Raw genomic sequence first — 14,419 nt, 5'->3', positions numbered from 1 at the left:
TTCTATATCCCATTCATGAACTCGATCATTCATAACATTAGCTGCCTCTTTCTCTCTTACACACACACATATCCATAGTCACGTAGAAATTAACTCTACGAGATAGACAAATATACTCGTACACTATACAAGGCCGCAAGGTACTCTCGTCTGTGCATGGACATTGACCTCGTAATGAATCGAAACGTCCACTACGTTCGAAAATCGTTCACTTACCTTTCCTGGTCATTAAAAAAAAGCAGCAAAAAAATCCTAACGTACTCGAATCGATGGTTGGAGCCACAAGTAAGTAAACTTTACACCATAAGTAGTACCTACTACACAAATACACACAGTGGTCATTTACTTTCACGAATTCCAACTCACCTGTTGACTATTTACAAAACTTCGTCACAATAATACACTGCAATTACACCGCTACCCGAGCGTACAGAACTCTTCGTCGATCCGGCAGCTAATTTTTACAACACGGGGGAAATGGTAAAAATCCACGCCGTTGATGCCGAAAATGATAACAAAAAAACGTAAGTATCACCAACACAACCGACCAGAAAGCACAAAAAAAAACTTGGAACGTTAATTAAAAATATATAACTCGTATAAGCGAACACATTCGATTCGTTAGAGGCTCCAAAGGATCATTATTTGACATCAGGGTGCGATCGAATTAAGGCTTTTTTCCCCTCAGGCACGAGGTGGAGACCGGTAGGTAACTGAAATTTTGGCCAGAAAGCACACCGACGACGAAGATGAAATTTAAACGACGCGATGCGAAATCCAATACTGAAAAATACAGCGACGGCGGCGAAAAAAGTAGACGACTGCGATGATTCGACATTATAATGACCGTTAAGATCTCTCGCGTATACGTTTCGCCTTTAACGCATCCTCGCATCGAAATAAACAATTTTTGTGGTCGCGCGTTGACGTCACACCTTTCTCGAAGCCATTATTCGATACTGGCAAAGGACCAAAATTTTGTCGAGAGAAACATCGTTTTCGTAGCCGCAGTACAAGACGTAATTATAAATTGTTTTTTTTTCTCTCTCTCTCTTCTCGTTGCTCTTCTTCTGCTCTATCTATCTCGCTCGCTCGCTATATACGAGCTACAGGCAGCTTCTCTGTTTCGCTTCTCAATTCTCTAAAACACGACAAGCGCGCGCGCCGCACCTCGACAACGGCCCAATAAAGATCATACACACTCGAGTCTCGAGATAGAAGAAAAAAAAGAGAAGCGAAAAAAATCAACAACAACAACAACAAAATCAGAATAAGCCAGCCATCAAACGAGACACGGATAAAAAAAAATGGTCCCCTCCCTCTGTTCTCATTTACGATGAGTATATGTGTGAGAGCATCTTGAACACGAAAATTTTCATATTTTATACCCTTGGCCGCGTGATTACAGTTATTACCCATACCCACTGCCTCGCCTCGCCACCTTCGCCCCCGTCGTCGCTGCGTTTTTATTTATAACTCGAGTGCCAAAAAAAATTCATCTTTTGGGCTCCAACGGTTTATCGATCATCGTCCAGTTTTAATTCCGTAAAAGGTAACGAGATGAAAGGTATCAGTTAAGATGGACAAATTGACCCTTACTTGAAATTTAGAGCAACTGGGGCGATTTGGCTTCTTTATTAAGGATGTGTGATCAAGGACGACACAAAAAAAATCGTGAGCATCGATCCAAGTAAATTGAAAACGTTACCTATCAACTTCAAGTTTTCTAAAAATGATACTATCCTGCGAAAATTGAGAGAAAACTAAATGAAATGGCCCCATTGAGGGCTGGTTATTTCTTGAGAGGTCCTCACATCGCGACCTCTCATCTTGTTGAAGTTACTCATGATTTTAGAGTTCACTAATTCGTGCAGCTATAAGAAGTAGGGAGAAAACGAGTGCTACTGGCCTCAAACATGACCCAATCAAAATATACAGGTCATATTCGTGTTCAGCACCTTTGAAACCTGTCAATCGATGTGTCACACTAATAGGTCCAAAGGTCGTCTGATTCCCAGTCTGACCTGTTGAGGTCATTGACCCGTTTGTCTGACTTCTCAAGGTCGTCCGTGTGTCTGTCTGGCCACTTGAGGTCATTGGCTCATCTGCCTGGTTTCTCAAGGTCGTTGGCGAGCCTGTCTGACCACATGAACCGACCTGTACGGAGTTTAAAGGTCGTTGACCTCTGCCACGATCCCCAAGGTTGTCTGAATGTTTGGATTCTTGAGATCAAATATGTGCTTGTTTAACCACTTGAGGTCATTGGCTCATCTGTCTGGCTTCTCAAGGTCGTCTGTGAACCTGTCTGGCCACTTGAGGTCGTTAATCCACATGTCTTGAGTCTTAAGGTCATTGACCTCCGCCAGGCTTCTCAATGTTGTCTGCCTGTTTAGATTCATCTTGAGATCAAATATGTGCCTGTCTAACCACTTGAGGTCATTGGCTCATCTGTCAGGCTTCTCAAGATTGTCTGTGAGCCTGGCTGACCACTTGAGGTCGTTAATCCACATGTCTTGAGTCTTAAGGTCAGTGACCTCCGCCAGGCTTCTCAATGTTATTGTTGTCTGCCTGTTTAGATTCATCTTGAGATCAAATATGTGCCTGTCTAACCTTTTGAGGTCATTGGCTCATCTGTCTGGAGTCTAAAGGTCATTGACCCCTGTCGGGCTTCTCAAGGTTGTCTGCCTGTACGGATTCCTGAGATCGAATACTTACATGTCTAATCACTTGAGGCCATTGACCCATCTGCTTAATTTTTTACATGTCTGACGTCTTGAGGTCATTAACCTGGCAGCCCGACATCTTGGGGTCATTGACCTGTGCATCTGACTTCTCACGGTAATCTGACTATACGGCATCTCAAGGTCATTGACCTATGTGCTTGGCTTCTCAATGCTGTATTCATATATGGCTGCCTGGTCACTTGAGGTCATTGACCTGTCTGTCTAGCTTTTTGAGGTCGTTGACCTGTCTAGTGTCTTGCGGTCATTAACCTGTCAGTCTGCCATCTCAGAATCATTGACCAGGGTGTCTGACTTCTCAAGGTGGCCTGTCTTTATGGTATCTTGAGATAATTGACCTCTGTGTTTGGCTTCTCAAGGTCATTGATAGAGCTGCCTGACCACTTGACGTCACTGACCTGTCTGTCCAGATTATCAAGGTCATATGTCGAGAGTTTTCCAGTAATTGACCTGCCAGTCTAGCTTCTTCAGGTCGTTGACCTTTCTGTCTAGCTTCTCAAAGTAGTATGTCTTCATGTCTGGTGTCTAGAGGTCATTGACCTATTAGCCAGTCTTTATGAGGTCATTGACCCACTGTCTGGCTTCTCAAGGTCAGGGAGTTGACGTTTACAAGTAATCTAATTGAAAAAATTGAGTTCATATTTTGGGAGCAGAATCTTCAAGACTTCTTCGAATTAAAAAAAAAACTGATCTCTAGCCTCCAGATTTCCCTCAATTTATTTTCACGCTCGTAATTTTCACAAATTTGTCATTTTTTGTCAAACTGGGCAAATTTGAAAGCTCGTATTATTTTGAGACTGATTGAATTTGCAGAAAATTTGTTTGTGAGCTTTCAAAGAAGAGGTTCAAAATCGATAGTTGATATTTTTAAAGCTCAAAGCTCAACTTTCGGGAAAAGTACAACTTTTTTTGGCCTGAAGATGTTCCCTTTAAGAAAAAAGTTGTCTCCGAGGATCGGCGGGGGGGGGGGGGGGGAATTATTCCTATTGTCAAATGTCATATTATTTGTCATTTTTCAGACTCCCTGTAGTGAATGATGCAATTTTCGATTTCTAAAAATTGAATTTACGCTCCCCTTCCACCCCTGTCCTATTTCGCGCGATTTTCTTCTACTACGAACATTTTACAATAAAAAATCATTCCAACGAACGACGACATCGAACTACACCAACCACACATTCATTTTCATCTCGCTCTGGCCCCTTCCACCACTTCATTCCATCAACAACGAATAAAGTGATGCATATAGTCGAGGGACAAAAAAAAACATCAACCTGCGATAACCTTTTTTTTTCATCTAACACCTCGAATGATTTCACTTCACTCGACAGTCGACATAAATATTTTACGATCCATTTCATTGATAATTTCTCAACAAGAAGCGTTCATCTTCTTCGCACAAACACTGACGATTTGTCTAACCCCCTTTGGCGAACTGACGGCGGCTTTGCTTTTAACGCGTACAAAGATAGCATCGTCAGATATAGAAATAACGACCTGTCTCTTTTTTTTTTCCTCGTAAAGTCAACCGATCAAAAGAAAGGTATGTCTGGCTGGTTGGGTTTGTGAACCTTGGTACCTGGTGATGGACAAATTAATGAACTGGCCTTTTCTTAAACATCTGGTGCATTGAAAAGCTTGCCGAATTGGTTGACGAACACATCACTTCGAGATGATCTATACGTTTCACCGCAGGAGCTACCGAATTGTATGTACCTTGAACTGTACTGTGCCTTTGCGTTTGCCTCTCTATAGGTATATGTATATACCTAATGTGGAGGAATGCCCGACTGTGACTGGCGACGGCCACGGTGGCCACCATCGAGTTGTGTAGGACGAGGAAAAGGGATACTGATGGCAGTGAGGGTTTTAGAACTTGACAAGTGGTAGTAAAATGTCGACCTTTTTTCACCTCCATCCTAAAATATCTACTTAATGTAAATGGAGTGAATTTCATTCAAAGAACACGAATAACTGCGTCTGAAAGGTCTCAAAAAACCGTGTTCAATTTGGATTGATTTTCTCTGTCTAAAAAAAAACAAAAAAACGATCTTATGGGGAAAAAAGAAGGTGCGGCGTAGAAGTCGTGGATTTTTTGAAAGGTCGTGAGCGAGGTAATGTCAAAATCCACTTCATGGCCCTAGAAGTCTTTTTTCATCATTTTTAGATCCCCCATTCCTCCCAGCCCCCCTCTCTCACAGCCCAGCTATGGTGTGTTATGGGTCCGATTTCTTGTAAAGTCGTGGGAATGATAGACTCGAAATGATTAATAATGAATGCTGGAGGTTCTCGGGATTTTCAAAAAGTCGCTGGAGGCTTCAAAATGACTTGAGACCCAGCTGCAGCTGACTTCACAGCGAGTTGAAATTGCAGTGCATAGTGAGTTTTGGATTTCCAACTCTGTTTGGTAAAATTTTATGGAAATTTCGAGCATTGAAAAATCTGCTGGAGGTTCCAGTAATTTCCAAAAAGTTGCTGGAGGCTCCAAAACAACTTTAAATTTATTTGCAGTCGACTATATGGTGTTTTGAAAATAGTTTATAGAATGAATTTTGGATTTCCAACTGCATTTGATGAAATTTTTTGGAAATTTCAAATTTCGAAAATCTAATAGAAGCTCCAAAAATGTTCAAAAAGTCACTGGAGGTTCAAGACGACTTCAAATTCGTCTACAGTCGACTTCATAGCATATTGAAATTAGTTTTCAAAGTGAACTTCGGATTTCCAACTTCATTTGATGAAATTTTGTAAAAATTTCAAGTTTCGAAAATCTGCTAGAGTCTCCAGAACTACTCGAAACCGTTTCCAATCGATCTAGAAAGTCAGAAATAGGGCATATCTCAAATTTCAGCTTTCCAGGTCATTTTTGGTAGAAACTTGATTTTTAAAAATTCACCAAAAATCGAAAAATACACTTCAAGGCTTGAAATTTTGGCTGGTGACAAATTTTTGCATCTTCTTTTGATCAAGCTTTGTCCAGTTCATAGAATTTCATCCGAGTCATATGTTGAAAAGCAAAATCAACCTGCCAAATGGATTGGAAACGGTTTCAAACTGTTTGGAGCAGTTCTGGAGGCTCCAGTAGATTTTCGAAACTTGATCAAGTCAAAATTCACTGTGAAAACTAATTTCAATTACGCTATATGAAGTCGATTACAGGCGGATTTGAAGTCATTTTGAACCTCCAGCGAATTTCTGAAAATATTTGAAGCTTCCAGTGTTTTTTTGAAACTTGAAATTTGTCCATCAAATGGAGTTGGAAAGCCAAAATTGCACATAAGTGCTAAAGTCAATTCGGATAAATTTTGGGGCATTTTTTGAAAAATAGAAGGTTCTAAAAATCCGCTGGAAGTTTCAAAACGGATTGAAATTGCCTATACAGTTCCATTCGGAATAATATCAAAAGTAGGGCGTTCACTAAATTTCATCTTTCTACTTCAAACAGAGGCAGAAGGGTAATATTTCAAATTTTCAAACACGTACTAGATCGATGGACAAAAAAATGTTTCAAACTAGAATACTTACACAGACTTTGAAAAACATAACGGGTACCTGTGGACATTTCAAGTTCTAAAAATCTACAGGAGGCTCCAAGAATTTTTAAAAAATCGCTGGAGGCTCCAAAATGTCTTGAAATCCACCTGCAGTCGACTTCATAGCGTACCTATTGAAATTAGTTTGCAGAGTGAATTTTGGCTTTAAAACATCATTTTGTGGAAATTTCAAATTTCAAAAATTTACTGGAGGCTCCAAGAATTTTTAAAAAGTTGCTGGAGGCTTCAAAATGACTTGAATCCACCTGCAGTCGACTTCAAAACGTATTGAAATTAGTTTCTAAAATGAATTTCGGCTGTTCAACTGCATTTGGTAAGATTCAAAAATCTACTGGAGGCTACAAAAATTTTCAAAAAGTCGCTGGAGTCTTCAAAATGACTCAAACCCACCAGCAGTCGACTTAATAGCGTGCTTAGGATGGAGTGGACCGTTAATTTCAGATTTCCAACTCAATTTGATGAAATTTTATGGAAATTTCAAATTTCAAAAATTTACTGGAGGCTCCAAGAATTTTTAAAAAGTTGCTGGAGGCTTTAAAATGACTTGAACCCACCTGCAGTCGACTTCATAACATATTGAAATTAGTTTATAAAATCAATTTCGGCTGTTCAACTGCATTTGGTAAGATTCAAAAATCTACTAGAGGCTCCAAAAATTTTCAAAAATGCGCTGGAGTCTCCAAAATGACTCAAAACCCACCAGCAGTCGACTCAATAGCGTGCTTAGGTTGTAGTGGAGTGTTAATTTCAAATTTCCAACTTGATTTGACGAAATTTTATGGAAATTTCAAATTTCAAAAATTTACTGGAGGCTCCAAGAATTTTTAAAAAGTTGCTGGAGGCTTTAAAATGACTTGAACCCACCTGCAATCGACTTTATAACGTAATAAAATTAGTTTATAAAATTAATTTCGGCTGTTCAACTGTATTTGGTAAAATTCAAAAATCTACTGGAGGCTCCAAAAATTTTCAAAATGACTCAAACCCACCAGCAGTCGACTCAATAGCGTGCTTAGGTTGGAGTGGAGCGTTAATTTCAGATTTCCAACTTGATTTGATGAAATTTTGTGGAATTTTCAAATTTCAAAAATTTACTGGAGGCTCCAAGAATTTTTAAAAAGTTGCTGGAGGCTTCAAAATGACTTGAACCCACTTGCAGTCGACTTCATAACGTATTGAAATTAGTTTATAAAATGAATTTCGGTTGTTCAACTGCATTTGGTAAGATTCAAAAATCTACTGGAGGCTCCAATCTCCAAAATGACTCAAACCCACCAGCAGTCGACTTAATAGCGTGCTTAGGTTGGAGTGGAGCGTTAATTTCAGATTTCCAACTTAATTTGATGAAATTTTGTGGAAATTTCAAGTTTCAAAAATCTGCTGGAGGCTCCAGAACTGCTCAAAACCGTTTGAAACCATTTCTAATCGATTTGACAGGTCAACAACAGGGTATACGCCAAATTTCAGCTTTCTAGGTTCATTTGGTAAAATTTTGATTTTTTTTTAATTTTTGGCTTTTTGATTTTCAAAAATTCATCAAAAATCGTAAAACACACTTCAGCACTTGAAATTTTAACTGGTGATAAATTTTTGCATGCTATTTCGATCTGGCTTTGTCCAGTTGAAAAAATGTCGTGCAAGTTCTATGTTGAAAATCAAATTCTGTGATTTGGGGCTGCCAATCAAAATGGTCGCCATTTTGTTAGTAAAGCCAACTTTTTTTTGGCAAATAGTTTTTAAAACGTTCCAAAGGATATCCCGTTTAAGAAAAAATTTGTCTCACAAGATCAGGGGGGATTCTGTCATTCCTACATGCCGGACTAAAAATATAAAATATTTCTACGAACAGAATCGAACCAGAAATAAAATCAAAACAGAGAGGGATGATGAGGAAGGTCTGAAATTAAAAATAAAATAATAAGGCTTTTGACGTATTGCGGGTTGCATATCGGTTTGCCTGAACTTTATCGGTTTGGTGGGCATTCTTATCAGTGAGTATCAAAATGTCATATTTTGAGCAATTTTCATAAGGTGTTTTTGAAATGTATAGCTTTTATTTAGTTTTTTCTTCAATTTTAAACACTGTTAAACCCTGTAATGGAAAAAGATCCTCTCTTCGTCGAGTTTTAAAGAAGTTGACAAAACGTCTTTGAACCTCGACAAAGAGCGGATCTTTTTCCATCACAGGATTCAACAGTGTTTAAAATTGATGGAAAAACTAAATAAAAGCTATAAATTTCAAAAAAACCTTGTGAAAATTGCTCAAAATATGAAATTTTGATACTCACTGATAAGAATGCCCACCAAACCGATAAAGTTCAGGCAAACCGATATGCAACCCGCAATACGTCAAAAGCCTTATTCTAGACATCCATAAGCATCATTCCATCAAGCAATCTGTGGATTTTACACCCAACATTCGCAATAAATCTCACGAACGCTGATCTACTTCGAAAAAAAAAGTACTAACCTCCGACAGCACCAAAATCCGCACCAATACCGCTACACAACGTAGTAATTTTTCCCGCCTAATGAAAACACCACCTTGTAGTAGATAAAGTGAAAGGTAGAGGAATGGCTGGAGTTCGTACACCTCTTGAAAGAGAAACAATGAAGCGGTTTTTTTCGTACACTGCGCCGGAGGGGAAACTGTAAACTGAAACTTCCTACATCTTCACAATGATCGTGACACCTTTCGACGTCGTCTTCGTAGTTCAATCGAACCCTAGAGGTCGATGAGGGATGAAAGAAAAGAAAACCCATCTACATTAATAGTCGAAAGTTGCAATATAAAATACAAAATTGGCAACACTGCTACCATAATTCACCAAAATACTTACACAGGAGAGGAGCAAGAGTAAAATATGTAATCCGGTACACGAGAGTCGAGAACCACCATCGTCGTTGATACAGGCAGCAGCCAGCAGCCGCCGGGAAGGACGATGAGAATCAGAACGCGAGCACCGAAATTCATCTCTCTTTTCACGAACACGAGCTAGCGAGACAATCAATCCGATGACGATGACGTGTTCCAGGTTGCCTAATTTGTATACACGTTTAGACACGTGGTAACACTGTGTGTACTATTAAGGGATGAAACTTGTTATCTCGCACCTGGTGAGAGTATTCAACAGCTGACATGTGTTCGGTCTACGGTCTCTCTCTATCGTGTATAGTAACATTTACACAACCTCGTCGCAGATATTAGTCCTGGTCGGCGATCGTAATGGGGCTCGAAGATACACAAACGAAGCTGCAAATTACGTGACTCGTGCCAATAAAATTGATGTAAAAATTTCATTATTTGCAGCAATTGTGACGGCGACGTCGACGTCAACGATCGTAAGTTCGGTGCGAATACTCGTAGGTACCTGCATAACATAGAAAAGCAAACCATTACGACGTCGTTGTCACGCATATAATCTATCAACATGCCGGAAGGCTAAATAGCGAATTGAAGATGTAATAAATTTACAAACTAGACCTAAAAATTACATTAGGGTGCTATACGATTACTCGATCGAATAGCTTCACTTTTCAGCTCAGCGGTGCTCAATTCGGCGTAAAATTATATTTCAGCCGGGTAAGGCAAATCATTGGATAAATATTATTTCAAATCATGTCAAAGAATTCGTAAAAGATTACCTTTATTCAAAGCGACCGCTTTTAAGCCATTGTCGAACGTACCGTGAAATCTATTATGTTCCAGCTCCGGGAATGGAAAAAAAGGTCTTCATTTCTGTCATTCTTCTTCTTACCATCATCATCCATCGTTCATTTCACACCAATTTGATTCCGCAGCCGAGTACGAGTTCTTCTACGTCGTCGTGTATTTATTTTCAAACGAAAGCGTGTGTTTATTTTCAATACACATTATAATATGATGAATTGATGATTGTATATTGAGCGTGATGATGATGATGATGACGATGAGGGGAGCGAGCTACATGGAGAGTGAATCTTGATAGTTGATACGAGAACGAGAATGGCATCGTTGGTTTGTGAATTGGGCGTCAAATTAGCAACTAAATCCTGTAATAAAAACGCGTACAATGTACTCGTCGTCCATATAATCGAATATACGACAATAAATTTCTTCGAGTGTTTCGTGTTTATCTTTATTTGGTATTAATGGTTGCATGTTTATGTACGGTATTTACTTACCTACCTATAGCAAAGCGAAGGTTTGTAATACGTCGTTGAGTACGAGCTGCGAATTTCGATACGTTTTTAATTCTTTTGATTTACTTCGAAGGAACATGGAATTAATTATTAATCGATCATCGATCTCATATAAGGATCTAAAAATACATTACTTACGAAATGAATAACGAATTAATCAGTTACTTCGATGAAATCTTCACTTCATTTCAAATACTCGAACACAGAACGAACTTTTCCAAGCTAAAAGCTTCGGAATCTGGAATCAGGATCTAGAATTCTGGAAAGAGTGGAAAGTGACAAATAAGTCACATGTGTAAAAAATTCCAGCAAACGCAAACATGAAGAATGCGACGTTGCAACATATAATTTTCATGTTTTGTTTACAAAATCGCCATACAATGTTGTAGAATCATGAGTTAAATTGGCAACAGTGCTGCAACAAGTTCAACGCTTTCGCTGATTCGCTATCGCTGATTGATAATTTTTTTTTTTCAATTTTTTATCGAAAAAAGAGGAAGGAAGTTGATGATTATCATTTTATTAATTATTGAATTAAATTATCGTAAATTCAAGGATCGAAAATGATTTCTGTAAAATAATCAATTAAATTATGGGTATTTTATGGAACGACTAACGAGTAATGGAGTAATGAAACAAAGGATAAGGAATAAATTCAATCTTGTTGAATTTCCATTGAATACATAGTATTTTAAATTAATTTTTTGATTCAGAATTTGATTTTTGTTTCCACTTCCACAGCCAAAAACCACAGCATAGGAGTAAACCCAAATTTTGAAATTCGTACGACAACAATGTAGAAATATCATCCACGAAGGCACAAACACTAAATTCTGACTGATTCAGCTTCTCAGGTAGGTGTTAATATGCACAAAAGATAACGAATGCCGAATGAAACTTTGAAAGTTGAAACAGCTCAGTTATTTTATGAAATGTAAGCATTTTTCTTCAGAATCTCGAACAAAATTCAACAAATTGTAACCCTAGAATCTTCGGACTATTTTTCATTCATCTCAAATCCAAACACGTTTTAATGAACAGTCAGAGCCCGATTCAATTTAATTAATTTAATTTAATACGCGATCAAACGAAAAAAGGTCAGCAGCCGGACCTCCATGAATATTGGGCTAATTTGGTTGCTTCTGAAGATTTAGGGAGGACATAGGGAGGAGCGTAATTATTGATTTTTTCGTCCATTTATAATTATAGGTAATGTGGAAGCAGATCGTTGAAAAAAGCATTAAATCAAGATTTAAGAAGACCTCGAATTGAAAAACGAAAATTAATGCATTTTTTTTAAATGAGAAAAGAAAATTGCATTAAATTAAACGACCGGGGAACTCCTTTTCACCATGTAAAAAATATTCCATAGATCTCCTACCCTTTTTTTCAGGTATCTAGATGAATGAAATAAACATTATTATTCTTATTATTACTATTATTATTATCTATAGGTACCTACGTCTTGAATTTTGTAATAGGTGCCTAGACTTTTCCCATAAAAAATAAAACGTCATTTTGCTTTTCGAATGAATCATTTTTCAAAAGCTTCTACAAGTTAATGCAATAAGATCGTCGAAAATTACCCAAAACTTACGAAATTATTTTTTTAGCGTTTTCAAAAAATGTGCCAAAAAAATGTTTAAAACGAATTAAAATAAAATGATCTGTAAACGATAGAGAAAAACAAGCATTAAAACTTTAAAATCAGTAAAATTTGTCAAAAACAGTTGCAATTTTAACGAAAGTTGCCCGAAATTCATGGAAATGTGTAAAAAAAAACGTTTTAAAATGATGTAAGAACGATAAAAAAAAAACAAAAAAAACATCAAAATGACTAAAAATGGCCAACAAGAGCCAAAAATTTCAAAACAAATTTATTCAAAATGCATGAAAGTGTTACAAACGCTTGAAAAGTACTTGAAAGTACCCCAAAAATCGTTAAAATTACCGAAAATGATCAAAAACTGCTAAAATTTTGTCCAAAATAAGTGAAAAAGAGTTGAAAATACGTCTTATTCGTTGCAAAGATTATTTTTCTTTTGTCAAAACTGCAAAAAAAAACAAAAATGTTACATTTTAATAAAAAATATACAAAAAGGACCATTTTTGTCAAAATTGCCGAAATAAATTGTTTATTTTTTTTTTTTTTGTTAAATCAGTAAAAAGTCTTGTTTTTTTTTTGCCAAAATTGCGGAAAAAACTTTTCTTGGGTCAAGATTTTCAATGAGTTTGGTTTTTTTGTCACCAAAAATCTACTTTTGGTAGTTCTTGTATTAAAATTTTCTTACTTCTTTGGCTGAAGTTGCGAAACATGCAATTTTACTGCAAGAAGATCTACTTTATTTCAAGATTACAAAAAAAAAATCTTCAAAATTGTCATAAAATTTTGTTGTTTTTTTTTAAATCAAAATTCCCAAAAAATCTTGTTTTTTAAAACCAAAATTGCAAAAAAAAATCTGTTTTAGTGAAATATGTTCAAAAAAATGTACTGCTTTGCCAAAACTGCCAAAAATCTTACATTATTTCAAGCAATTTAAAAAAAGACCCATTTGTGTCAAAATTTGCAAAAAAAAAGTTTTTTCAATGATGAGTAATTGGCAAAAAGTTTGCTTTTTTCTCTAAATTTCAAAAAAAAAGTTTTTTTTGTCAAAATTTTCCATAAGTTTTTCTGTTATTATTTTTGTTCCCAAAAAAGGTGGTTTTTGTGTCAAAATTGCATGAAAAATCAAAATGTCCAGTAATGAAAATGGTCTTACCTTTTTTGGCCAAAATACTAGAAAAAGAACCCACATTTTTTCAAGATTTCCAAAAAACACATTTTTTCTCAAAATTACCAAAAATTTGTTTTTTTTTTTTGGTTAAAACTTTGGGGAGGAAAAATGTTGAATTAAAATTGCCAAAAATCTCACTTTTCTTGAAAAATTGCAAAAAATCTTACATTATTCATTATTGTAAAAAATATGAAAAAGAATCCATTTTTGTCAAAATTTCCAAAACAAACTTTTTTTTCAAAGTTGCAAAAAGTTTTGTTTTTTTTTTTGTCAAAAATGCAAAAAAACAAAAATGTTACACTTTAATGGAAAATATAAAAAAAGTACCAACTTTCGTCACAATTGCCAAAATACTGCGTTTTTTTTTTAAATTAGTAAAAAATCTTGTTTTTTGCCAAAATTGCGAAAAACACTTTTTCATGACCAAAATTTTCAAAAAATGTTCTTTTTTTGTCACCAAGAATCGGCTTTTGGTAGTTTTTGTATTGAAATTTGCGGGGAAAACATCAGTATTTAATCATTAAAAATTACCAAAATATCTTACTTTTTTGGCTGAAGTTGCAAAACGTGCAATTTTACTGTAAGTTAAGAAAACTTTCTTTACATATTTCAAGACAACAAAAAAAATTTTCTCAAAATTGCCAAAAAGTCTTGTTTTTTCAAAACCAAAATTGCAAAAAAAATCTGTTTTAGAAAATATGTTCAAAAAAAATTACTACTTGGCCAAAACTGCCAAAAATCTTACATTATTTTGAGCAATTTAAGACCCATTTTTTCAATGATGAGTAATTGGCAAAAAGTTTTTCTTTTCTCTAAATTTCAAAAAAAAGTTTTTTTGGTCAAAATTTTCCATGTTTTTCTTTTATTATTTTTGTTCCCAAAAAATCTGGTTTTTGTGTCAAAATTGGTTGAAAAACATTGATGTTCTATCAAAAAAGCCAAAAATGAAAGTCTTCATTTTTTGGCCAAAATACTATAAAAAGAACCCACATTTTTTCAAGATTGCCAAAAAACACAGTTTTATAGCAAAATTGCCAAAATATTGTTTTTTTTTGTTAAAAATTTTTGGGAAAAAACTTCATTTATTATTGCCAAAAATCTCACTTTTCTTGAAAAACTGCAAAAAATCTTACATTAATTCATTGTTGTAAAAAATATGAAAAAGAAT

General features: G+C 36.0%; 1 protein-coding gene across 2 annotated transcripts in view; it reads right to left on the bottom strand.

Annotated features, from left to right (window-relative positions):
- LOC135846316 (uncharacterized) overlaps positions 1–9,645 on the bottom strand; it is an 84,278-nt gene extending 74,633 nt beyond the window's left edge. Inside the window, exons 1-3 of one of the 2 annotated variants that reach the window (XM_065365343.1) lie at positions 9,410–9,645; positions 9,136–9,335; positions 8,766–9,020 (exon numbers count right to left, since the gene is read on the bottom strand). The gene's annotated coding sequence lies outside the window, so the exon portion shown is untranslated. Of the gene's footprint in view, positions 1–366; positions 905–8,765; positions 9,021–9,135; positions 9,336–9,409 lie in introns of those variants that run through there. The other variant, XM_065365341.1, reaches the window with a different exon arrangement.
- Between the last annotated feature and the right edge of the window lie 4,774 nt (positions 9,646–14,419).

This window comes from Planococcus citri, chromosome 5 (assembly GCF_950023065.1).
Source record: "Planococcus citri chromosome 5, ihPlaCitr1.1, whole genome shotgun sequence".
NCBI lineage: Eukaryota > Metazoa > Arthropoda > Insecta > Hemiptera > Pseudococcidae > Planococcus > Planococcus citri.
Note: the sequence above shows the minus strand (reverse complement) of the source record. Positions and strands in the feature narration are given on the sequence as shown.